The sequence below is a fragment of the Pelodiscus sinensis genome, chromosome 3 (assembly GCF_049634645.1).
Source record: "Pelodiscus sinensis isolate JC-2024 chromosome 3, ASM4963464v1, whole genome shotgun sequence".
Classification (NCBI taxonomy): Eukaryota; Metazoa; Chordata; order Testudines; family Trionychidae; genus Pelodiscus; species Pelodiscus sinensis.
Window position 1 is genome coordinate 8,172,105 of NC_134713.1, and position 27,419 is coordinate 8,199,523.

At 46.2% G+C, this 27,419-nt stretch overlaps 2 long non-coding RNA genes across 7 annotated transcripts in view; both read left to right on the forward strand.

The window, feature by feature from the left end:
* Nucleotides 1-10,188, forward strand: part of LOC102455932 (uncharacterized) — a 45,444-nt gene extending 35,256 nt beyond the window's left edge. For 5 of the 6 annotated variants that reach the window (XR_012902466.1, XR_003086916.2, XR_003086917.2 and 2 more), the window contains 3 exons: nt 3,466-3,553; nt 7,488-7,608; nt 9,970-10,188. This is a non-coding gene — a long non-coding RNA (uncharacterized LOC102455932). Of the gene's footprint in view, nt 1-2,139; nt 2,501-3,465; nt 3,554-7,487; nt 7,609-9,969 lie in introns of those variants that run through there. The other variant, XR_003086921.2, reaches the window with a different exon arrangement.
* Nucleotides 10,189-18,962: 8,774 nt separating this feature from the next.
* LOC102456260 (uncharacterized) lies at nt 18,963-25,999 on the forward strand. The gene is made up of 4 exons (XR_332966.4): nt 18,963-19,071; nt 21,332-21,419; nt 24,307-24,427; nt 25,771-25,999. It is a non-coding gene; the product is annotated as an uncharacterized LOC102456260 (long non-coding RNA).
* Nucleotides 26,000-27,419: the final 1,420 nt, after the last annotated feature.

Sequence of the window (27,419 nt, forward strand, 5' to 3'; positions counted from 1 at the left end):
GTGCTTCTATGACATCGCTTCTATGGATACCTGAGATACTTACATCCAAGCTACTTTGGGTGTCCTGGCCAGGGCTGCAGTCCCGCCTCCGACTGCAGGGCACACATGCCCCAAGAGTGGGAGACTTGTGAAATTCCATCCCAGAATGGGTCGGTGTCCAGACTCCTGAGTGACACATTCAGAAATCAATGAGAGCAGAGATGTGCAAGCAGGCCTGGAATCTTTACATCCATCATAGAACCCCTTTACATTTCTTTACATTGTCCTCGGCAGAGAGCAAGCCCACCCACCTTTCCTACTTGACTGCCTGCATCACGTGAATGAGATGAACCCCAAAAGGCACTTAACATCAGCAAGCAATACTGGCTTTGCCAGGAGTGGCACGTCAACATGAAGGACAGGTCCATCAAGATATAGTCTGTGTCTGGACTTATGACTCTTTTTATTGAGTCTGCAGGTTTGACATGGAGTTGTGTCAAATTGGCCAGGCATCACCCTGCAGGCGGTAGTCTGCAGAAGTAAATTGCTGATCAGAGCTAAACCAGCAAGTATTTGTTAGATGTCCCAAGACGTTTTGAACAAATCATGGTGGCCCAACGTGTCTTATACAATCTGGGGTGGCACAAGATCCTTTGCACAAAGACCATGGAATTTTCCACTGCCAGAATTGCAAAAATCCCAACGTCCAATTTGTGGTGACAGTTCACATCTTTTCCAAAAGCAGGGCTCACCTTCTGATTGGCCCACTGCAGCTTTGCCAAGACAAAAACAAGCCTTCAACAACTGTATAAAACAGGCTGGTTCAGTCAGGGTGTCACTCCCTGGTGCTAAACTACTTGGACAAGAGAGACCCTGAGCAGAACGTTCAGCACCTGGTTACTGTGAGCGCCTCCTATCTGATAAGTATTACAGTCACTTCTCCAATAATCACCCTGCTAACTCTTCCTTTACAGTCCTGTCTAGAGACACTGCTGGGAGATAAAGAAAGAGAAGAATACAACTGTCATAACCCTTTGTGTGAACTAAGAGAATGAACTTTTTAGGTCTCTCAAGAAACCAAGTTTAGTGAGGATGAAGTGGAGAATTCTCAACTTCATGCCGGTTTGAATGGAGAAGTGGTAAAGCAACATATGTCATGTTTAACCCTCCTCTCCAAAAAGTTGGTTATTTTAAAGCTGACTCAGTTAACTCCACCTGCAGGTTAATTCCAGTTGTCCAAATTCTTTTTATCAGGAAATCCTAGCTATCCAAAGGTGTACTCCCTGTAGTCCTGAATTAGTTTACCCACCACTGATGAGCTACGCTTAAGGCTAGGGGAACTACAGTTGGGAGGATTTCCAGAGTTAAGAGTGATGACAGCGAGAAAGAGGGTAGAAAAGTGAGGGTAAAGGTAGCAGAAGAAAGAAAGAAAGAAAGAAAGAAAGAAAGAAAGAAAGAAAGAAAGAAAGAAAGAAAGAAAGAAAGAAAGAAAGAAAGAAAGAAAGAAAGAAAGAAAGAAAGAAAGAAAAAGTTAAGTTGAAGACTGAAAGGAGACGGATTAAGGGAGAGACAGGACTGCAGAAGGCAGATCAGGAGTTCAGGGAAAGAAAGCAGGGCAGTAGGGAAGAGAATGTAGAATGCAGAGAGGAGATGGAGAAAATGGATAGGAAAGAAGAAGAAAGGCAGGAAGTGGGGCTGTAGCTGTATGCAAAAGGGGCCTCTTTGGCGCTGTTTCAACACAGCCAAGAACTATAGGCTCTGAAAACACCAAAACAAACAGTGAGGGATGGGGACAGCTCCCTCCTCCTGTACTATGTCATAAAGCTGATGCTTTAATCACCTTCCTTCTCCTCTCTGTGATTTCTTACTTACTTTTAGGACTGTGTTAGAGCATATATAGGATGTATATGTGAGTCAACGCTGCTCTCAACACTTAGGCAAAAAGAGGGAGAAGCTGTTAAATGTCCATTAAGGGAAACATTGTTTCCACTATTTGAATATTTAGTTACCTTTGAATGTTTCATGAGAGAGACCAAAATTGGAGGACAGAGCTGAAATTCCAGGGAAATTGGAATAGGTTGTTAATGAGATGTTGTCAGCCCAGGGAAGAGACCTGACACACTTTCCCCAGGGCAATGTTGAGCCTTCTTGTAATTCAGTAATAATACAGTGTTGCAGGGTCACTGATTCAAATTCGGCCCAGCTGCCCTTCCCCCTCACGACAGAGGGTGACCTAAGGCAACTTTCAGTGGCATTGTGCATAGCCAGGCGAAATCTGAGTGAACCGGATTGAGCTCCGAAGTACCTATTCACAAGTCAAATTCGGCCCCCTATGAGTGGGTGAGATTGTGACCTGGTGCTCAGGTTCACAATACCCAAGAGCAGCCTTTGGTGATGAAGTTAAAAATACAGCCCTGAGACTGGCGTGGCTACCGAGGTAATATTGTGCTTTAAAAGACCCCCGATCCCACAAGCACATCATCACGGCTAGGTGGCAGTATTCTCACTAGGGCAAATGCAGGTAAAATCATTGCCAGTGCTGGGAAAGATTAAAAAGAGGATGAAAACTGCTGATTTAAATCACCATCTGTATGATGTGTCTGGGGTTTTTAGTTTCCATAGCACAGGCACTCCCATAATTCCATTGGTGAACAGACTGATCAGAAGGGAAAAAAAATGTGCATTTAAATATTCCTAGTTCAATGTTGCTAGCAACATTGCCTTCCTAATGTAATATAGAACTGGGAAAAAGTTTTCCACAGTAAAAAGGCTGTGATAAGGCCTTCGATAAACTAATGTGATTTACAATTTCTTGGTAAATTGTAACATCACATGATTTGTTCATTCTTTGATATTGCATAAACATGTACATCCAGTCACCTTTTTTTTGCTTTCTGTAATTTCTTCATTGTTTTCCATTCTATTTTGGGTAATACAATACAAAATATTCAGTAATTCTCTGGTCTATACTTTGGCTAAGCAGAGCGAGATTCCAGTGAAAAACCCAACATAAGTAATTGGTTAATTAAAATATTTACAGAATATCATTATTTCAAAACATGTCTTGTTTTACATATTTGTATTTCTCTGAAATTCTACTAGGATGTCTCTTGTGCTGTATGGCTAACAAAGACTATTCTTAAGAGATTGCAGAACACATATTAAAATGTTAATTGGTTTAAAGATATATTTCAATAGCTCAGCATGTCACAATCCCCAGTGTCCTAGTGCAGTAGTCCCACACCTTTTGGGGCTGCCAGGTTCCCGGGGGCAGGGCCGCTCATGTGCCGTGCGCCCGGGGCGGGAGCCGCACATGTGCCACTTACCCAAGGTCTGGAGCACAAGAGTGGCTTGGGCCGGCCCTGGTCACTTGGTGGGTGCACATAAATGCCCCGGCAGGCGCCATGGCACCTGCGAGCACCGCATTGGGGACCACTGTCCTAGTGTCGTCTCTCTCCTTTTTATCTTGGTGTCTCTTCTCTCTAGTGGCACTAAGTTCCCTGCAGACCTTAAGCCATGAAGATCCTCCATCGGCTCTTTGCTGTTCTCTTCCTCGTGCTCCTGGATTCCCTGGGTAAGATATAAATGAAAACAAGAGATGATACAAAGGGACAACTAGGAGCCTGGATTGGGTTTGTCTAACATTTTCCATTAGAAAAATTATTCTAACTTTTTTTATGCACTCTAGCAGCTGCCTCCAAGAAAAAAACATTGAGATTTGTCTGAATTATGATCAGTCAAAACAAAATCCATGTCCCCTCAGCGTTTTCCTCAAATCTTGGTAAGGTGTGCCACTTAAACCTCCCCTCATTCTGTCTACGCAGCTCATATTCTTCCCATAACGAGCCAACACAGAACTGAATATCTGAATTCCATGCTGACAAATGAAGTCTGACCAACCCTGCTCAATATGTCCAAGGGTTTGAGAGATGGTGCATAGGATCGGGAGTCAGGAGACTGTGGTTTAAAATATAACCTCTGCTGCTGACTAGTGTGTAACTCTGTGCCTTTCGCAAGCTGACATCTCATAAATCAGGTCTCATGTCCCTTTGAGGGGGTACATGGTTGAGAATAGAAACCAGATCTCTAACATGGCAGCACTTCATCTCAGCGCCTTAATCCCATCCTCTCTCAGAACCTGCTACAACAGCCAACTTGGCTTTCTGTGCAGCCAGACGGGACTTTTTCAAAACCTTCTCTTTCAAAAAGCTACAGTCATCTAGGAAGTCAATTTAACCCTACATTGTCAGATTGCATTGATCATAATGCCTGCCCCAGCTCTGTGAGAGCCAGAGGGAATCAAAACCATGCCCCAGCCACAAAAGGAAGTTAACAGCAAAAGCCACCATTGGCTTTCCACCCCTTAAAGCAGGGATGAGCAACCAAAAATAGTGGGCCACATGAGGGGCCCACCTTCACTTCAATGGGCAACAGCAGCCCGTGGACCACTGAGGTTCCGCGCGCAGCCTCACGCCCCTTCTGACTACTCCCTCATGTACCACTCACACTCTGGGGCACCAAAGCCCTGCTCTTACCTGCTCCTCCTCCCCCTCCCCCCCAGCACTTTCGGAGCACTCCAATCACCGGATTCATGCTCGATCCCTTCCCCTCGTCTCCCTGCCAGATCTGGAACCCCACAAACAGCTGATGCTTGGTGTTCTAACCATGGAAGAAAGTGGGAGGGGTGAAAATGGAGTGTGAATTAGGTAATTTACGGCTATTCTGAAAGTGCTGAGAGGGAGAAAGAGAAGCAGGTAAGTGCAGTGCTCCAGGTTGCCCACCACTGCCTTAAAGGCAAAGAGCAGCAAAGGACACCCATTCTGAGTGAGACCGTTCTAAGATGTTCAGCTGGAGAATCAGTGCCCTGTTTGATTAAAGCTCTCCACTCCCTTCTTTGAGGCTGCCCTTCAACATGGGTAGAACTACAACCATATTAATAGTACTAAAGCGGTGATAGTTTTACACAGGAAGATAATTGGACTGACTTGGCCAGGTCTTAGTGAATGGGAGCTGCCTGTCATCTCTCCTACAGTTTTCCCTTTGTAAGGCTGGCAGACTGCAGGCAGAGCCAAACCTGGGACTTCAGTGCATGACCTCCTCTACTGCATCAGCTGGTTAATTAGTAGCTAAGCCAGCTCGCTGGTACCTTAGGGTATGTCTACACTACAGAGTGTAGTAAACTAACTTTAATAGGCGCTACACTAGCGCTCCGCTAGTTCGAATTTAATTCGAACTAGCAGAGCGCTTAGTTCGAACTAGGTAAACCTCATTTTACGAGGATTAAGCCTAGTTCGAACTAGCTAGTTCGAATTAAGGGCTGTGTAGACCCTTAATTCGAACTAGTGGGAGGCTAAGGCTTCCCAGGTTTTCCTGGTGGCCACTCTGGCCAACACCAGGGAAACTCTATGCCTCACTCCCGGCCCCGGACCCCTTAAAGGGGCACGGGCTGGCTACGGTGCCCGTGCCAGGTGCAAGCCTGCCAGCACCCAGCCAGCAGACCCTGCACCTGGCACGGATCGAGCCACCCACCCGATGCCCCCCACCCCTCCCCTTCTTCCCGGGACCAGGCTGGCAGCTCCCGGGAGCTTGCCCGGGACCACAAGAGGCGGGCACCCGCCTGGGCTAATGCGGACATCGTGGACCTCATCCACAATCTCCGCACTAGGCACAGGAAGGTGGCCGTCTAGGGAGGAGAGCTGCCAGCCTGGCCACCCAGGAGCAGGAGTGCATGAAAATCAAGGTGGTCCACTGAGACCCCCGACCCTGAGCCCTGAGCTTACAATGGCTGTCCTGGGTCAGACCAAAGGTCCATCTAGCCCAGTAGCCTGTCTGCCAACAGCGGCCAACCCTAGGGACCCTGGAGGGGGTGGACCGGAGACAGTGACCAAGCCATTTGTTTCGTGCCATCCCTCTCCAGCCTTCAACAAACTTTGGGCAGGGACACCACTCCTACCCCCTGGCTAATACCACTCCATGGACCCAACCTCCATGACTTGATCTCACTTCCCTTTAAACTCTGTTCTAGTTGTAGCCTTCACAGCCTCCTGCAGCAAGGAGTTCCACAGGTTGACTCTTTGCTTTGTGAAGAACAACTTTCTGTTACTAGTTTCAAGCCTGCTACCCATTCCTTTCCTTTGGTGTCCTCTAGTCCTTCTTTATGGGAACTAATGAAGAACTTTTCTGTATGCACCCTCTCCACCCAACTCCTGCTTTTAGAGACCTCTATCCTGTCCCCCCTCCGTCTCCTCTTTTCTAAGCTGAAAAGTCCCAGTCTCTGTAGCCTCTCTTCATATGGGACCTGTTCCCAACCTCTGGTCATTGTAGTTGCCCTCCCCTCTCCCAGCCTCTCTCTTCCCCTCTCCCACCTCCTTTTCCCAGTCCCCCCCAGTTTTGTTCAATAAAGACAGATTCCATTTTTGAACACAATTGTCTTTATTTTGTACATCAAGAAAAGGGGCTAGGGAAGGGTAAGTGGAAGGAGGTGAGGGAGGAATGGGGCACGAGCCCCCGATGGGGAGGACTGGGCTGGCTCTGTGGGCTTCTGGGGGTGGAAGCTCTCCTGCAGTCCCCCAATTGCCCCCTCTCCCCAGATGGCAGCCTGCGGGGCACCCCTGAGAACTGTCTGTCCGGGGTGGGGGTCGGGACCCTTTAAGCACAGCCCTCAGCTAGCCTGAGACAGCATCTCCACGCTCTAAGTCCTCCTCTGATGCCCTTCCGGCACTGCTTCCAGCCATCCTTAAGCCTTGTTCAGGGTCCACTTAATGTAAACATGCTAGTTCGAATTAGCAAAACGCTAATTCGAACTAGTTTTTGGTTCTAGACGCGTTAGTTCGAATTAGCTTAGTTCGAATTAACTAATTCAAACTAAGTTAGTTCGAATTAGCACTGTAGTGTAGACGTACCCTAAGGCTCCAGGGCAGACTCATTATTGCCTCTATGAGTCGCCTTGGTGTGACTAGGTGGGACAGTGCATCACACCCAGAGAAGTGTGTGGGTTACACCTCAAGGATGCCAGTTATGGGGGGCAAGGAGCAGCTAGGAGTGGCATTTCTAGATGGCTAGGAGTGGCTAACCAGTGTCCGTTAAGTGACTTGCCACAGGAAGTCAGAATATATTAGTGTTAGAGTTGAATGGGTAGAATATTTATTTAAATTTCTCTCTTTTATATAGGAATTAGATAGAGTGCTCCTGTCAGCTTAAAGTTTTTTGCCAAAAAAGTAAAGTTTTTCAGTGCCTTAGTAGCCCCTGGATAGAGATGATATGGGGGGGAGCAGATGGGGTTGTTTCCCCCACCCTTTGGATGCTTGGCTTTTACTGAGTATGCTCAGTAACACTGCTGAAGCCTCCGCCCGCAGACTGTTCCCCTCGTGCTCTCACTCTCTTCCCCTCAGCACTCCTTCCCCAGCCCCATGGCATGCAGAGGTCATCCCCACCCCCCACCAACATCTGAAACGGCACCCTTGTTGCATCGTCTCTGGAAAGTAATTAACATTCTTCTTCTTTGTCAGGATTCTCCCAGGCGAGGGTAAGCCCAGCGAAATGTAGAAGCTTTGGGGGACAATGTTACCTTAGATGTCCTGCTAATTCCAACTACATTACACAATGCTACATCGGTTCCTGCTGCCAAAGGTAAGCTCACATTCCAAGCGGGAGGCTGTGCAGCATGAACAGAAAGGTTCATGAGTCTCTTTCAGTTTCACAGCTGATGAACCCGTCCATCCTTAAAGCAGCTTAGCTCTTAGCCCTTTATTTTCCCTCTAAGGGAGGTCATCATAGAAACCTTGCCAATATCCATGTTAACTTTGTTCAGGATGATTGTGAATAATTTAATCATGAAGCTTCCTCTTGTAAAGTTAACGTGGCCGCATTCCACATCTGCCTCCCTTTCTGTTCCCTTTCTCCCTCTTTCTGACTGAATGCAGGACACTCAGCTGGGCACACTAATGATGCAGCAGGAACAGGTCCTAGAGAAACAGTTGGGAGGGTGAGAGATTTTCCCACCCACTAAAACACCAGAGAGGCTCACTGGGGGGCAAGAATGTGAAACTGGGAGCTCCTTGGGCCGGCAGAGTGGGACCCAAGGATTGAGGCTGGAGTGGCCATGCTACCAACTACAGGGATGATCTCCTGGCTCAGAACATGCCTGAAGTTCCCTGAACATGCCCAGAGATCCCTGCTCTCACCAGGCAGGGCTGATAGCATAGAACTGCTCCCCGAACAGAGTCAGGCTTCAGGTAGAATTAGAATTTCCCTGCATTCTTGAAGAGTTAGTTATGTATCAGCTAAATCAGGGGTGGGGAACGTAAGCCCCCAGCTTGTTTGGATCCAGCCCCTGAGGCTCAGGGCTCCCCACCCCCCGAACACTGGATATCTGTGGGGCTGGAGTGCACAAAATCTACTAGCCTCGGACCTCTTAGACTCTGGTGTGCAAGGAGAATAAGGGGAGGGGTTTTCTTTGTTTTGTTTGGGGTTGGGTGGTTTTTGTTTTTTTGATTTTTTTTGCTTCTCACTTCTGTGGAGTCCGCGACTTTTTGGTGGGTCAGTTGCCCCCGACTCAAAAGTGGCAACCCACCCCTGATCTTAATTACAATACCTAACTGTCAATTTAGCTTCAGCTATAGACAAAGTGCATTTAATAAAACACCCCACTACATGAGTGAGTCATGCTTTCCTAAACTTTAGTCTTTTTTGTAGACAGCCAGTTCAGCATTTTAGTTACTATGTCCGTTACAACTCGGTAACTAAATGTGGCAGATTTCTTGTTTCGGGGGTTAACCAAGAACCCCACTTAGTGACTGGGCAGTTCTTCCCCATGCCATATGATTTCAAATCAAACATCTGTAGCCAGACATGAACCCCAACTTGGTTCCCCCCCCCCCCCAGAGAGCAAGAGAAAGGCAGTCAGCCTTTGATGCCCTGGTAACGCAGGTGTACTGCCTGTCCCTGACTCTACCATAAACAGAAACCAGACAGTAAATGGGCTAGCTGACGACCCGGGGCCTCCCGTCGCCCTGATGGCTAGTACCAGTAGTTGACACGCCTGCACTGTCCCAGGAGAGGAATCTTCGCCCATCACATACCAGAGGTGCCCATTGTCTGCATTTTCCCAAGAGTGAATTATGCTTTGCACCCTTCGTGGCAAACTTGGCGTTCAAAGCCATTTTTCCTAATTGGCCACTTGAGACCAGGAAGAAGCCTACATGACCCAAGGGGTATAAAGAGGGGTTTAGAAGCCCACCCCATTTGAGCTCCAATCATCTACACCTGCTGGCAGGTATTGATTGTCTCCCGAGGTCTGTGGGACGCCCAACCTTGTCCTACTTCTTCCCGAGGGATTGAGAGAAAGACGCTGGCCACGCCAAGTCTGGAACGCAGGGGTGAGAATATATACCTGCTAGGTGTCTATTTTGCATGCATTTAATAAGAGCTCAGAGAACCAAAAGGGTTTCATGGTACCTGTAAGTGACTTATTAGTGTAATTTCTGTCCTGTCCTTTGTAGTGGCTGTGTTATCTGTAACACAGTAGTAGCATTTAACAGCTAAGTTTACCCTGTAACAATAATATAGTAACTGTTTAAGCTTTAACCTGACTCCTTCAGGTGCTGTAACAGAACCAAGCACAATTTAAAAGAACTTCAGCCGATCATAAGGGACAGATATAGGGAGAGTCTGAGCGCTGGATCGTGTCGCTTCCAGGGGACAGATCCGTTGGGGCATCTCTCAGCCTCCCCAGGCTGCCCGCTGCGAAGGGATCATGTATCCTGGCAGTACAAATCTGAGGTGTAATAAGCTCTCCCTGTAAACTTGTTGGGGCGCCCGTCAACCTCCTTCAGGTTGCCCGCTGCGAAGGGACCCTGGTCTCAGCAGTTGAAGTCTCGGGTGTATAACACACATACACACCACTCACTGCCCTGACCGTCGGCTGACAACATCGTATAATTCTTTTCTATGGGAAAACATCAAATATCTGACTCTCTTTCCTTTGTACAGAAATATTTTGACTGATTACCTCAGATGATCTCCGGGAATCTGGGAGACAGCCACTTGCTTCTAAAATCATCAGATCCTGCCTCAATGGAACCTTGAAGGCTCATTCATTTGGGCTGAAAAGGACCTTGTGAGGTAGAGAAACTCCAGAAGGGAGCCCTTGTATTACACATATAAGATTTGTTACTTTCCTTTTAATAAAAGCAAGCTGGTGTAAGATCATCATACCAAAGGGTGTGTGTGTGTGTGTGTTGATGGGAAGCAAGAGGGCTATTTCTAGCATTCTTCTTTTAGAATCCAATTAGTTTATCTTTTAAAAATCAAATACATAATAACACATGTTAATACCACACATGGGTATCTGTAAACTACAATTCACACATCTCTGCAGGCTTAGAGGTGCTCATATGAATAGATCCTTATTTCGTACAGTTGTTACAAACCCTAACAGATTGTGGTGTCAGAGGAGCTTGGTTCAGTCCCAGCTGAGCTGTACAGTGTGTAGCCCTCACCTGGGTTCTCTATTGCAACTAGACTATCCCTCTGCTCTGAAACCCCACTGTCCACGTCACTGCTCAATTCCCCAACCTGACACTTTAAGTGCAGAGCTGGGGAGTGGCTATCAGAATAAACTCTGTAAAACCTGTCTCTGACACTCCCAGAGACAAACTTGTTTCATCTCAGTCCTCCAGAGATCCAAAAAAACCCTCAAAGACTGATTTCTTGCTGCCACCACCCAAGTGAATAAAAGAAAATATAAAATAACCCCTTTTCCAGGGAAGACATCACTTGGAAATCCCCTGCCTAAGGGAAAGCTCTTCCCCCTGACCAAACCTCTGCTTTGCTTGGAGTTGGGAAAACAAACAGAGGGAATCCGCAGACAACAATGGACTCTGCCTGGGTAACTAAACATGTAAACTCAAGGACACAACAATCAACCAAAACCGGTTAATCAAAACAAAAAGGAAAACTCTTTTATTATCAAAACAAAACTACTGTTGTAAGCATAGTAAATGACTAGGTGTTAACTAGCCGTGAATTGACATTGACCCACAGAAAATCCCTGGGCTATAATACTTAGTTATAACCAAAAAAAAATAAAAAAAAAATAAAACCTCTCAGTTTGAAATTCCTATCTGCAATACATTGGCTGAATGCTCCCTGCCTAGGTGCATTTCCAGTTGCTTAAGCCTTTCCTCACTCTTCAGGTAGTCAGTCTTTACTCAGCAGCTCCTATTTATGACAGTCCACAATGGGGACAGAGGAAATCAAGCTAAGTTGCTTTGAGCCTATATACTGCTCTCTTTTACACTGAGCGCTGGCCTACACTAAAGAAAATTAATTACATAGCTGGAGTAGACATAATTTGTTTTGAGTTTTCCCATCATCCCCATAATTGGAGACCAATGGGAGCAAATGATCCTATCAGCTTCCCTTACTCTTTGCAAAAGCAGGAGTACTGGCTGGCGATGGGGCCCCCTCTAAGTTTGATTTAGCAAGTCTTAACTAGACTCACTAAATTGAACTCTGAAAGATCGATCATGGCAACCTCGATCTTCCATTTAGTGAAGACATGGCCTTGGCTTCCTAAAGCAGGAGTAACTGCACTGAAGTCATCATAACTTCATCTCTTGGCCCCTGCCCCTTCCATAACAGGGGAACGCAGTGCCTAGAGGGAACCGCCAGCCATTTTGAAGAGCTGGTGATTTTCTCTGGTACTATGTGCCCCTGGCAGGGGAAGGAGACTTTGCACACACCCCGGCCCCCAGAATGGGATGGGGGAGCATGCAAAGTCTCTTGCTCACCTCCCCCGCCCCATCCTGCCAGGAGCAGAAGATGCCTGGAGGGATCCGCCTCCTTTTTAGAACAGCTGGTGGTTCTCTCCAGCTGCCAAAAACCCCTGGGGGTGGGGGAGGACACTTTGTGTGCTCCCCCGCTCCCAGGTCCTGATTGGCAGGCTGAATCTACACCACAGGCCGTAACTTGCCCATCCATGGTGCAAAAGTACCTCTGTGGGTCATAACTGTCAATATCAAATTGAGGACATACTTCTGGGGAATAGGGCAGTTACCTCCCAAAACTGGTGGCTTATTCCCCCATAATATATATCAAACGAGCAACAAAAGTAAACTTGTTTCTCCTTACTGGCTAACCGAAAGCCAGAGAAGCAGTTTCCTTCCGTGTTCAAGTCCTTGTATCACCACACAAAACATTGAACTTAAAGATGGTTTCTTGAAACCAATTCTGCTGGATCAGATGTATTCACTGGTAATCAGGCCTAGCATCTTTGTACCTAGCAATACACAGCTCCCATTGGGTGGGTGTGGGATAGACAATCACACGAATCCATCGCATGTGTCAATCCTTTATTTACGCTGTGATTTGTTGGGGGGGTTGCATTAATTGGCAGTTAACTTAGTTAAAAGCCAAACTGCTTTGGATATTTTACCAAAGACTGTGGCGCATGTGGGGGCATTCCAGATTCAGGCAGTGATACACCCCTCAATTTATTGCTCACTGGATAAGAAAAAAGAGGGAACATACCAGGAGCCCAGCTGGCAACAGACCGCCAGCAGTGCAGGTGCAGCACTGCCCAAATGTCAGGGAGACCTCATCCTAGAACAGTGATTTTCAAATGATGGATCATGACCTTGGTACATGTGGCCCAGGTCTCAGGAAGTCAGGGTTTGAGGGTAGGAGTGGGGGGGAATGGAATGGAGGAGGGCAGGACATGGGCAGAGCCTGCAGCAGGATTTTGCCCTGGGCTCTTCCCCTTGGGTGCTGATGGGAGGCTTACCCTTGGCCCCATATTTCTCTAGGGATGATCCTGCACAAGCAGCCTGAGTAATTCTCCTCTTAAGAAACAGCAGCCAACTGGGTGGTTCTAATATATGCTGGGGCCACCCAGAATCTGAGAAGCATAAAGTAGCTAAAAGCTTCTTTTCCTACCTCTTGCTGGGCAGGGCTGTGTGTGCTGCACCACCCAGAGCATTAAACAACAGCTTGGCTGCAAGAAGGCGGGGAGGAAATCCTTCAGTTCACACTGCAAGGTCTCCCTTCTGAAATGCTGAGCTTACAAGGTCTCCCTTCTGAAATGCATCTGATCCAGCAGATTTCTGGAGACTACAGCAGCAGGGGAGGAGGAAGTCCATGCAAAGGCTCCCAGCTGTTAAAGAGATCTCACCCAATTTTTATGCACCACATAACTATTATTATATGTGTTTGATTTTTTAAACAAATTTAACCTTCCTTCCTTCCTTCCTGCCTACCTCCCTGCCTAAATCTTTAGATTTTGGCTACTAACAGATTGGCAACACAGCGATTATTGGGTAAGATCTGAGTGACCCTTTGACCTGAATGTGTGGCTGGCCCTTTCGACTCAGAAAAAACCACTCATTTTTAAATTCAATGTTTTGTGTGGTGATACAAGCACTTGAACACGGAAGGAAACTGCTTCTCTGGCTTCCTGTTAGCCAGCGAGGAGAAACAAGTTTACTTTAGTTGCAGGTTTGATATATTTTATGGGAGAATAAACTGCCAGTTTGGGAATGTACCTGCCCTATTCCCCAGAAGTTTGTCCTGAATTTCGTATTGACAGTTAGGACCTACAGAGATACTGTTACACCAGGATGGGCAAGATATGGCCTGTGGTGTAGATTCAGCCTGCTAATCAGGACCTGGGAGCAGGTGAGGACACATTGTGTGCTCCTCCACCCCCAGAGGTTTTTGACACCTAGAGGGAACCACAAACTGAACCTAGGCAGAGAGCATTCACCCAATGTATTGCAGAAAGGAATTTCAAACCAAGAGAGGGTTTTTTTTCCTTTCTCTTTTCTTTGTTTGAGATCAGAGCAGTTTTTTCAGATATGAAGGAGACAGGCTTTCCCAGGAATGAACTTCTTGAAATGTGTAAGTAGGGAAAATGTAGATAGTCCATCAGATTTTATGGTTTAAGTTGTTTGGAGGGCGGGGGCGGGTAGTTGGAAATCATGTCTGAATTGGTTAATTGTTTTTCTTTGTTGTAACTAAGGATTACAGCCCAGAGATTTTCCCTGAGTCAATGTCACTTCATAGCTATTTAACACCTAATCATTTACTATGGTTGCAACAGTAGTTTTGTTTTGATAATAAAAGTGTTTTCCTTTTTGTTTTGATTTACCAGGTTTGGTTGATTGTTGTGTCCTTAAATTTACATGCCTAGTTCCCCAGGCGGAGTCCACTGTTGTCTGTGGGTTCCCCTGTTTGTTTTCCCAACTCCAAACAAAGCAGGTTTGGTCAGGAAGAAGAGCTTTCCCTTAGGCAGGGGATTTCCAAGTGATGTCTTCCCTGGAAAAGGGATTATTTTATATTTTCTTTTATTCACTTGGGTGGTGGCAGCAAGAAATCAGTCTTTGAGGGTTTTTTTGGATCTCGGGGGGACTGAGATGAAACAAGTTTGTCTCTGGGAGTGTCAGAGACAGGTTTTACAGAGTTTATTCTGCTAGACACCCCCTAGCTCTGCACTCAGAGTGTCAGGTTGGGGAATTGAGCAGTGACGTGGACAGTAGGGTTTCAGAGCAGAGGGATCGTCTAGTTGACATACCTTCAGGGAGCGGCCTTCGTGTGTGTGTGTGTGTGTGTGTGTGTGTGTGTGTGTAGACATGCCTTCAGGGAGCAGCCTTCTTTGTCTGTCTGTGTGTGTTTGTGTGTTTGGGTTCCTGTTTGTTATTGGTCTAAAGTCTAAGAAATGAAGGAGACTTTCTTTGCAGTCTTCCAGGAAGAGTATTTTATGGTTTTGATCTAGCTTCTCCGTTTGTGTGCCCTGAATATAATCCCATGAAGCAGTGACATGACGGTCATAGATGGGACAGTCAAACTATGCCAGAACTAACTCTTCTTGAAAACAAGAAATTGAAAAGATTTCTAGCATGTACATGAAATCAATTCAGGTCAATCCCTGTGAGGACATAGAAAGCACAAACAGCTGCCATGTGTTCCTTCAAAATTCTATACAGATCAGTGTGTTTTCATTCATCTGTACTATCTTTTACTTTCAAACAACGGATTTCTCAGAAGGATAGAAATGGCTCCCACGCACATACACTCACATTCCACATTGGCACACATGCGCTTATCAGCATTTCACAACAGCTAGATTTTATGAAAAGGGGCAAGCCAATCTCTTTCTGGAGGATAAAAGGCTCCTAGCAGGATATCTCCAGATCAGGAGATTCTTTGCATCCCCAGGGAACCGTATGCCTCATTTAGTTTTATCAGAATTTTTCTGACCAGCTCTAATAAGAATCTTTATCCCAATAGAATGGATTCCTTACCGCCAAGGCTGTACTGCTTTCCTAGACCAATCACTAGATCACAATGCTTATGTGTAGACAAGCTCCAATGCTATGGCTCTTGAGACTCTTAATGATCTCAGGTAGCCTGTCTCAGGTGTGTAGTTTGATCAGTATCCAAACCAGATATGAAAGGAAGAAGGTGCGCCCTGGTGGGCAGCTCTGGCAAGAACCGTCAAAAGCCAGCAGGGAGATTTTGAAAGAACTGTCAGGAGCCTGGATTGCAATAGGACAGCACCTGTAAGAAATGTTAAGTTACTTTCACTGCTGATCTAGACTGCGATTTATTTGCAGGATTTATAGCAGCTTGTCTTAACATAAAAGTTGTACCACTCTATGGGCATGGGTACACTAGGAAATTATTTTGAAATAACGAAATTCGACTTAATAATGCCTGATTGTACAAAATCAAAATAGTGTGTTCCCACCATGGGGAAGCCTCAAACCTAGTCTGAGGCAGGTTCCATTAATGTGGATGCACTACCTTGACTTACAGCCCCAGGAAGCAGCAGGGAGCAATTAATTCAAATTACTCTGGAGAGTAGTTGTTTTGAAATAGCAGCACCAGAGCATCCACACTAATGCTATTTCAAAATAACTATTTTGAACTTAGCATTATTCCCCAAGGAAAGCAGGCATACAGATTTCAAAATAAGCGGCCTGTTATTTTGAAATAATGGGGTTGGTAATGTGCATGCTCTGCTTATAAATTCAACTTGGGGGGTAATTTTGAAATAAGATCGTAGTGTAGAAAGGGCTACCTGAACCACTGTCAATATATGGATACAACCCATTTCACGACATCCCTATACGGCCGGTAAGCGAAGTGCTGGTCTAGATAAGTCTGTGTTCTGCATCCGAGAATGCATTTGAACCCCCTAATTACCAAGTTAAAGTGTTGCACGGAGCAGATAAACAGCAGATCCGAAATCAACATGCACTGCTGACTTCTGATGTTCCCAGACCCCTTTCTGCATCCTGCCCTGCAACCATCCAAAGAAAACTGATTCCTTTGATTGGAAAAACATCTAAATGCTGCACACCCATTGCACAGACCTATTTGCACTGTGATCTGGCAGCAAAAAATAAAATAAAATAAAATAAAATAAAATAAAATAAAATAAAATAAAATAAAATAAAATAAAAGTAGTTTTGGGGCTCCCTGCAGAGGGGCATAACATTCTGGACCAGGAGGTAATCGTGTCTCTACACATCCCTGGTGTCCTCCCACAAGGAATAGTGTGGTCCGTTCTGGACCACACCTTGTTTGACAGATATTGGGAATCTGGCGGGAGGTGAGAGATGAATGAGAAAGGATCGGGATGCAGGGAGAGCCACTGAAACAGGTTTAAAATAAGAAACTGTACAAGTGTCACTGAGCAAGTCAAACTCCTGTTTATTGCTGCATCTCCTTTGGAGTGCTTGCCCGTAGCATAGGGGTAAGTAATAATTTTTTGCCAGGGGCCACTTCAGAAATTTTTGAAATGGCCCGAGGCCACTCAGGAAGGGGCGGGGCTTCGAGCAGAAGGGTCAGGGCCAAGATATTTCTGGGTTTCCCACCCCCAGACTATGATTGGTCTGGGAGTGAGGGAGTACCTTTCCCCCAACCCAAGTTCCCCCAAGGTGCCTATGCCTCTGGCATGGGAGGAGACTTCCCTCACTCCCCTGCCCCTAGGCCAATTAGTTAGGGCCTGGGGGACGGGGAGCGTGCGAAGCCTCCTCCATTCTCCTCCCCCCCACCTTGAAGTCTCCCAGGCCTGTATGCCACTGCCCTGCTTACTTCAATGCTGCCTGTCAAAGTTATAGCTGAGCAGTTTAGGAAAGGTTCCTCACGTACAGGAAGGAAGCAGGCTGCCATCCCTAGAGAGCCAATCAAACACATCAAATCTGGGAAAATGTTAAAAAACAACAAATAATCTAGCAGTACCTTAAATACTAACAAAACATGCTGATGGTATCATGAGCTTTCGTGGGTACACCCCTCTTCTTCAGAGGAATGGATTATTAAAAGTCCAGATGCAAAAATAAATAGGGATGGGGGGGAGGAAAGGAAAGGAAAGAAAAAAAATAGTGAATTAGAGTGTTCAAGTTACAAGAAGCGGATAGAGAAGGTGCAAATTGTGCTTAAATACCCATTGGTCGGTTGGTTAAGTCATTAGGAAGGTAGTGTGCTAGCCAGGTAATGTCTTTTTTCATACCTTTTTGATGGCTCCCAAACTTGTAAATGAAGTTAAGGTCCTAACCTTCCCTGTGTATTTGGCTTGTGGCATTAGCCTGAAACAACACAGTGACTTTGGGATGCATTGCTGAGTGGATTTTCCATTTTCCAGTTACAGAAACTCGGCTACCCCTCTGAAGCAACATAAAATAAGAACATTCAAAACAGTTATGGGGGGGAGATGGGATCACTCCTCCTGGGACTTTCACACACCCCCATAAATCCTTGTTCAAGTAAAAAAAGCAAATCAGCTCTGAACTAAATGATCAACCAATGAATACGCACACACACAAATAAAGCACTGGCAAGTGGGAAGGGAGACCATGTGTGAGGGACTGTGTGGGTGAGTGAGAGAGAGTTTGCAGGCTAGGGCTTTAGTAGGGTTCAAAAAAGAGCCAGATAAATTCATGAAGGTCAGGTCCATCAAGATGGCGAGGGATGGTGTCTCTAGCCTCTGCTTGTCAGAAGTTGGGTAGAGGTGGCAGGGGATAGATCACTTGATGTGTCCCTGCTCTTCTTCATTTCTTCTGGGGCACCTGGCATTGGCCACTGTCAAAAGACAGGATACTGGGCTAGATGGACCTTTGGTCTGACTTAGCATGGCTGTTCGTGTGTGTGTGTGTGTGTGCGCACGCGCGCCTGAGTTGCTAAATTGTGCTTCTGTAGCATCGCTGCTATGGATACCTGAGCTACTTACATCCAAGCTACTTTGGGTGTCTTGGCGTGTGCTGTAGTCCCACCTCCGACTGCAGGACAGACATGCCCCAAGAGTGGGAGACTTGTGAAATTCCCTCTCAGGATGGATCAGTGCCCAGACTCCTGAGTGACACATTCAGAAACCAATGAGAGCAGAGATGTGGAAGCAGGTCTGTAATCTTCACGTCCACCATAGAGCCCCTTTAAAGTTCCTTACATTTTCCTAGGAAGAGAGTAAGACTACCCACTTTTCCTACCTGACTGCCTGAATCACATGAATGAGACGAACCCCAAGAGGCACTTAGCACCAGCAGGCAACGCTGGCTTTGCCAGGCCTGGCACATCAACATGAGGATTAGGTTCATCAAGACACAATCCGTGTCTGGATTTATGACTGTTATTGTTGAGACTGTAGGTTTGACATGGAGTTGAGTCAAGTTGGCCAGGCATCACTCTGCAGGACATATATAGCCTGCAGAAGTAAATTGCTGATCAGAGCTAAACCAGCAGGTTTTTGTTAGATGTCCCAAGATGTTTTGCACAAATCATGGTGGTCCAACGTGTCTTACACAATCTGGGGTGGCACAAGATCTTTTGCACAAAGACCATGGAATTTTCCACAGCCAGAGTTGCAAAAATCCCAACCTCCAATATGTGGTGACAGTTCACATCTTTTCCAAAAGCAGGGCTCACCTTCTGATTGGCCCACTGCAGCTTTGCCAAGACAAAACCAAGCCTTCAACCACTATATAAAACGGGTTTTTGGGGCCAGGGTGTCACTCCCTGGTGCTAAACTACTTGGACAAGAGAGACTGTGAGCAGATCTGTCATCACCTGGCTACTGGGAGCACTTTGTGTCTGGTAACTATTACACTCACTTCTCTAATAATAACCCTGCTAACTCATCCTTTAAAGACCTGTCTAGGGACACACCTGGGAGATCAAGAAAGAGAATGAACTTTTTAGGTCTCTCAAGAAACCAAGTTTAGTGAGGCTGAAATGGAGAATTCACCTTCCTGCCAGTTTGAATGGAGAAGTAGCAAAGCTACTTCTGTCATGTTTAACACCCCTCCCTGAAAAGTTGGTTATTTTAAAGCTGCCTAACTCCACCTGCAGATTAATTCCAGTCGTCCAACTTCTTTTTATCAGGAAATCCTAGCTATCCAAAGGTGTACTCCCTGTAGTCCTGAATTAGTTTACCCACCATTGATGAGCTAAACTCAACGCTAAGGGAACTACAGTTGGGAGGATTTCCAGTGTTAAGAGTGATGACAGCTAGAAATGGGGTAGAAAAGTGAGGGCAAAGAAAAGAAAAGAAAAGAAAAGAAAAGAAAAGAAAAGAAAAGAAAAGAAAAGAAAAGAAAAGAAAAGAAAAGAAAAGAAAAGAAAATGAGTTAAGGTGAAGACTGAAAGGAGACGGGTTAAGGGAGAGACAGGACTGGGGAAGGCTGATCAGGAGTTCAGGGAAAGACAGCAGAGCAGGAGGGAAGAGAATGTAGAAGGCAGATAGGACAAGGAGAAAAGGGAAAGGAAAGAAGAAGAAAGGCAAGAAGTGGGGCTGTATCCGTATGCAACACGTGCCTCCTTGGCACTGTTACAACACAGCCAAGAGCTGTAGACTTTGAAAACACCAAACAAACAGTCAGGGATAGAGTCAGCTCCCTCCTCCTGAGCTATTTCGTAACGCTGGTGCTTTAATCACCTTCCTTCTCCTTTTTGTGAATTCTTACTTGCTTTAAGGGCTGTGTTAGAGCATATATACATAGGATATACATGTGCCACAACTCTGCTCTCAGCACTTGGGCAAAAAGAGGGAGATGCTTTGAAATGGCTAGGGGAAATGTTTTTTCCACTATTTGAATATTTAGTTACCTTTGAATGTTTCATGAGAGTGACCAAAACTGGAGGACAGAGCAGAAATTCTGGGGAAATTGGAATATGTTGTTAACGAGAGGTTGTCAGCCCAGGGAAGAGACCTGACACACTTTCCCCAGGGCAATGTTGAGCCTTCTTGTAATTCAGTAATAATACAGTGTCGCAGGGTCACTCACTCAAATCCTTCCCCCTCACAACAGGGGGCGACCTAAGCCAACTTTCAGTGGCATTGTGCATAGCCAGGTGAACTCTGAGTGAACCGGATTGAGCTCCTAAGTGCCTATTCATAAGTCAAATTCAGCCATCCTTTGCAACCCCATGAGTGGTGAGATTTTGACCTGGTGCTCAGGTTCACAATACCCACGAGCAGTCTTTGGTGCTATCCCTGAGACTTGTGTGGCTACCGAAGTAATATTGTGCTTTAAAAGGCCCCCTGATCCCACAAGAACATCATCACGGCTAGGCGGCAGTATCCTCATTATTGTAAAAGGGCAGGTGCAGGTAAAATCATTGCTAATGTTGAGCAAGATTAAAAAGAGGCTGAAACTGCTGATTTAAATCAGCATCTGCATGATGTGTCTAGCGTCTTTGGTTGCCATAGCGCAGGCACTCCCATAATTCCACTGGGGAACAGACTGATCAGAAGGGAACAAAAATCTGCATTTAAATGTTCCCAGTTCTATGTTGGTAGCAAAGTCAACTTCCTAATGTAGTACAGAACTGGGATAAAGTTTTCCGCAGTAAAAAGGCTGTGATAAGACTTTAAATAAACTGATGTAATTTACCATTTCTTGGTAAATTGTGACATCACATAATTTGTTCATTCTTAGATATTGCATAAACATGAACATCCAGTCACCTGTATTTTGCTTTCTGTAATTTCTTGTTTTCTATTGTATTTTGGATAATAAAATACTAAATATCCAGTACTTCTCTAGTGTATACTTTGGCTAAGCACAGCAAGATTCCAGGGAGAAACACAACATAAGTAATCGGTTAATTAAAATTATTTCCGGAATATCATTCTTTCAAAACAGGTCTTGTTTCACACAATTGTATTTCTTTGAAGCCCTGCTAGGATGTCTGTTGTGCTGTATGGCTAACAAACACTATTCTTGAGAGATTGCAGAACACATATTAAAATGTAAATTGGTTTACAGATATATTATCACAGCTCAGCATGTCGCAGTCTCCACTGTCCTAGAGTCTTCTATCTCCTTTTTATCTTGGTGTCTCTTCTCTCTAGTGGCACTGTATTCCCAGCCAATCTTAAACCATGAAGATCCTCCATCTGCTCTTTGCTGTTGTCTTCTTGGTGCTCCTGGATGCCCCAGGTAAGATATACATGAAAACAAGCAATGACACAAGCAGACAGGTGGGAGCCTGGATTGGGATTGTCTAAAATTTTCCATTAGAAAAATTATTCTAACTTTTTCTTATGCGCTCTAGCGGCTGCCTCCAAGAAAAAAACATTGAGATTTGTCTGAATTATAATCAATCCCAACAAAATCCATGTCCCCTCAGCATTTTCCTCAAATCTTGGTAAGGCGTGCTGCTTAAACCTCACCCCATTATCTCAACACAGCATATATTCTTCTGATAACGAGCCATCACAGAACTGAACATCTGGATTCCATGCTGAACAACCCTGTTCAATAAGCCCAAAGGTTTGAGAGATGATGCATAGGATCAGGAGTCAGGAGACTGAGACTTAAAGTATAACTTCTACTACTGACAAGTGTGTAATTCTGTGCCTTTCCCAAGCTGACTTCTCATAAATCAGGACTCATATCCCTGTGTGAAGTTAAAGCAGGAATGGACAACCACAAGCAGTAGGTGGGCCGCATGTGTGGCCTGCCTTCACTTCAATGGGCAGCAGCAGGCCATGGCACAATGGGGTTCCACCTGTGGTCTCATGCCCCTTGTGCTCTTCTATCCCCTCATGTGCCCCTCACACACTGAGACACCAAGATCCTGCTCTTACATGCTCCTCCCCCTCAATCCCATCACTTTCAGAGCACTCCAATCACCTGATTCATGCTCCATCCCTGTTCCTCCTCTCCCTGCCAGATCTGGAATTCCACAAACAGCTGATGTGTGGATGTTCTGGGACAGAGTGGGAGGGGCGAAGATGGAGTGTGAATTAGGTAATTCACGGCTACTCTGAAAGTGCTGGGAGGGAGAGAGAGGAGCAGGTAAGCGCAGTGCTCCATTGCCCCAGCGTGCAAGATGCATGGTGGGATTGGGATAACTAGTGGATCTGTGGCCTGCAGGTTGCCCACCGCTGCCTTAACGGCAAGAAGCAGCAAAGGACACCCATTCTGATTGAGACCGTTCTAAGATGTGCAGCTGGAGAGTTTGATTAAATCACTCCACTCCCTTCTTTGTGGCTGCCCTTGAATGTGGGTAGAACTACAACCATTTAATAGTACTAAAGCAGTGACAGCTTTACACAGGAAGGTAGCTGGACTGACTTGGCCAGGTCTTAGTGAATGGGAGATGCCTGTCATCTCTCCTACAGTTTTCCCTTTGTAAGGCTGGTAGACCCCAGTCATCCGCAGGGGGAGCCAAACCTGGGACTTCAGTGCATGACCTGCTTAGTTAGTAGCTAAGCCAGCTCGCTGGTAGCTAAGGCTGCAGAGCAGACTCATTGGTCCTGGTGCAACTAGGTGAGCAGTGCATCACATCCAGAGAAGTGTGGGTCACACCTCAAGGATGCCATTAATAGGGGGTTAGGAGTGGCTAACCAGTGTCTCTCAAGTGAGTTGCCACAAGATATCAGAGTATATTAGTGTTAGAGCTGAGTTGGTCCAATATCTATTTCATTTTCTTTCTTTTATCTAGGAATTACAGGCAGTCCCCGAGTTACGCGGATCCGACTTATGTCGGATCCGCAGTTACGAACGGGGTTCCTCTCCCTGGTCTCCAGCAGACCAGGGAGAGGAAGCAAAGCGGCGGAACACGTGGGCAGCGGACAGGGCTGTCCGCTGCCCACGCGCTCCGAGGCTTGGCTCTGCTTTGCCCCCCCCCCCCGTCCCCCTGGTCTGCAGACCAGGGGGACGGGGGGGGGCAAAGCAGAGCCAAGCAGAGCCAAGCCGCGGAGCGCGCGATCAGCTGACAGCCCAGACACGTCTGGGCTGTCAGCTGGCAGCGCGCTCCGCGGCTTGGCTCTGCTTTGCCCCCCCCCCCCCCCGCATCCCCCTGGTCTGCAGACCAGGAGGAGGGGGGGGGAGCAAAGCAGAGCAAAGCCGTGGAGCACGCAGGCAGCGGACAGCCACGGCACGTCTGGGCTGTCAGCTGATCGTGCGCTCCGCTTTGCTCCAGACACCTGTGGTACAGCAGCTGGGGCGCTGCCAGTTGGTCCCGTAGCGCCGCTCTGGGCGCTACTGGACCAACCGGGCAGAACCCCAGCTGTTCTGCCCCAGGCTCCTGATTCAGCCACTGCTGGTCAGATTCAGCAGCGGCTGAATCAGGACGCCTGGGGCAGAGAAGCTTGGGTGCTGCTGGGTTGGTCCAGTAGCGCCGAGGAGCGGCGGCGCTACTGGACCAACCCAGCAGCACCCTAGCTGCTCTGCCCCAGGCATCCCCAAGTCAGCCGCTGCTGAAACTGACCAGTGGCTGACTACAGGAAGCCCCTGCCCCGGGCTTCCTGGAATCAGCCGCTGATCAGTTTCAGCAGCAGTTGACTTGGGGATGCCTGGGGTCCTTAAGTTGAATCTGTATGTAAGTCAGAACTGCCGTCCAGATTCAGCCGCTGTTGAAACTGATCAGTTTCAGCAGCGGCTGAATCTGGACGCCAGTTCCGACTTACATACAGATTCAACTTAAGAACAAACCTACAGTCCCTATCTTGTACGTAACCCGGGGACTGCCTGTACATACAGTGCTCGTGACAGCTAGCTGCTAAGTTTTCTACCAAAAAAGTAGCGTTTCCAGTACCTTAGTAGACCCTGGATAGAGATGATGTGGGGGAGGAGATGGGGTTGGTTCCCCCACCCTTTGGGTTCTTGGCTTGTACTGAGAATGCTCAGTAACACTGGTGAAGCCTCTGTCCTCAGTCTGTTCCCCTCATGCTCTCACTCTCTTCCCCTCAGCACTCCTCCTTTCCCCTCAATCCCCATCATGGTATGCAGAGGACCTACCCACCTCTCACCAACATCTGAAATGAAGCCCCTGTCGCATCGTCTCTGGAAAGTAATTAACACTCTTCTTATTTGCCAGGATATTCCGAGGCTAAGATAAGCCGAGCAGCGTGTAAACGCCGTGGAGGAAAATGTTACCTTAGATGTCCCGCTAATTCCATATACATTGCAAAATGCTATATCGGTGTCTGCTGCCAAAGGTAAGCTCACAATCCAAGCAGCAGGCTGTGGAGCATGAACAGAAAGGTTCATGATTCTCTTTCAGTTTCACAGCTGATGAACCCGTCCATCCTTAAAGCAGCTTAGCTCTTAGCCCTTTATTTTCCCTCTAAGGGAGGTCATCATAGAAACCTTGCCAATATCCATGTTAACTTTGTCCAGGATGAATGTAAATAATTTAATCATGAAGTTTCCTCTTGTAAAGTTAACGTGGCCGCATTCCACATCTGCCTCCCTTTCTGTTCCTGTTCTGCCTCTTTCTGACCGAATGCAGGACGCTCAGCTGGTCACACTAATGATGCAGCAGGAACAGGTCCTAGAGAAACAGTTGGGAGGGTGAGAGACTTTCCCACACACTAAAACACCAGAGGCGCTCGCTGCGGGCAAGAATGTGAAACTGGGAGCTCCTTGGGCCGGCAGAGTGGGAACCAAGGATTGAGGCTGGAGTGGCCGTGCTACCAACTACAGGGATGATCTCCTGGATCAGAACATGCCTGAACATACCCAGAGATCCCTGATCTCACCAGGCAGGGCTGTTAGCATAGAACTGCTACCAGAAAAGAGTCAGGCTTCAGGTAGAATTAGAATTTCCCAGCATTCTTGAAGAGTTAATTATGTATCATCTAAATTAGGGGTGGGGAACGTAAGGCCGGCCCCTGGCTTCTTTGGATCCAGCCCCTGAGGCTCACTGCTCCTCACCCCCCGAACATTCGATATCTCTGAGGCTGGAGTGCACAAAATTTACTAGCCTCGGGCCTCCTAGACTCTGTTCTGTGAAGGGAATAAGTGGAGGCTCTTTCTCCTTCTCAATCCGGGGCAACATCAGTGATGGTTTGGTTTTTTTGTCTGGTTGGTTGGTTAGTTTGATTTCGTTTTTGTTTTGTTTTGTTTGGGATAGGGTTGGTTTTTGGTTGGTTGGTTGGTTGGTTGGTTGGTTGGTTTTTTTGCTTTTCACTTGTGTGCAGCCTGCTGCTAACTTTTCGGTGGGTCAGGGGCCCCGACCCAAAAAAGGATTCCCACCCCTGATCTAAATTACAAGATAACTTCATCTGTAGACAAAGTGTGTTTAATAAAACACCCTACTACATGAGTGAGTCATGCTTTTCTAAACTTTAGAGTTTTTAATAAACAGCCAGTTCAGCATTTTATATATTATGTCTGTTACAACTCTGTAACAAAATGTGGCAGATTTCTTGTTCCAGGGGTTAACCAAGAACCCCATTTAGTGACTGGGCGGTTCTTCCCCATGCCATATGATTTCAAATCAAACATATGATTCTTTCTACGGGAAAACATCAAAAATCTGACTCTTTCCTTTGTACAGAAGTATTTTTACTGATTACCTGGAATGATCTCCAGGAATCTGGGAGAGAGCCACTTGCTTCTAAAATCATCAGATCCTGCCTCAATGGAACCTTGAAGTCTCATTCATTTGGGCTGAAAAGAACCTTGTGACGAAGAGAAATTCCAGAAGGGAGCCCTTCTTTTACACATATAAGATTTGTTACTTTCCTTTTAATAAAAGCAAGCTGGTGTAACATCATCAAACCAAAGTGTGTGTGTGTGCGTGTGTGTGTGTGTGTGTGTGTGTGTGTGTGTGTGTGTTGATGGGAAGGAAGGGGACTATTTCTAGCATTCTTCTTTTAGAATCCAGTTAGTTTATCTTTTTAAAGTTAAATACATAATAACGTGTTAATACCACACATGGGTATCTGTAAACTACATATCACACATTTCTGCAGGCTTCGAGGCGCTCCTATGAATAGATCCTTATTTCATACATTTGTTACAATTCCTAACATATTGTGGTGTCAGAGGAGCTTGATTTAGTCCCAGCTGAACTGTACAGTGTGTAGCCCTCACCTGAGTTCTCTATTGCAACTAGACTATCCCTCTGCTCTGAAACCCCACTGTCCACGTCACTGCTCAATACCCCAACCTGACACTTTAAGTGCAGAGCTGGGGAGTGGCTATCAGAATAAACTCTGTAAAACCTGTCTCTGACACTCCCAGAGACAAACTTGTTTCATCTCAGTCCCCCTGAGATCCAAAAAAACCCTCAAAGACTGATTTCTTGCTGCCACCACCCAAGTGAATAAAAGAAAATATAAAATAATCCCTTTTCCAGAGAAGACATCACTTGGAAATCCCCTGCCTAAGGGAAAGCTCTTCCCCCTGACCAAACCTCTGCTTTGCTTGGAGTTGGGAAAACAAACAGAGGGAATCCCCAGACAACAATGGACTCCGCCTGGGTAACTAGGCATGTAAATTTAAGGACACAACAATCAACCAAACCTGGTAAATCAAAACAAAAAGGAAAACACTTTTATTATCAAAACAAAGCTACTGTTGCAACCATAGTAAATGATTAGTTGTTAAATAGCCATGAGGTGACATTGACTCAGGGAAAAATCCCTGGGCTGTAATCCTTAGTTACAACAAAGAAAAATAATTAACCAATTCAGACATGATTTCCAAGTACCCGCCTCCACCCTCCAAACAACTTAAACAATAAAATCTGATGGACTATCTAAATTTTCCCTACTCACACATTTCATGAAGTTCATTCCTGGGAAAGCCTGTCTCCTCCATATCTGAAAAAACTGCTCTGATCTCAAACAAAGAAAAGAAAAAGGAAAAAAACCATCTCTCGGTTTGAAATTCCTTTCTGCAATACATTGGGTGAATGCTCTCTGCCTAGGTTCAGTTTGTGGTTTCCTCTAGATGCCAAAAACCTTTGGGGGAGGGGGAGCACACAACGTGTCCTCATCTGCTTCCAGGTCCTGATTGGCAGGCTGAATCTACACCACAGGCCATATCTTGCCCACCCTAGTGTAACAGTATCTCTGTGGGTCATAACTGTCAATACGAAATTCAGGACAAACTTCTGGGGAATAGGGCAAGTACATTCCCAAACTGGCGGTTTATTCTCCCATAAAATATATCAAACCAGCAACTAAAGTAAACTTGTTT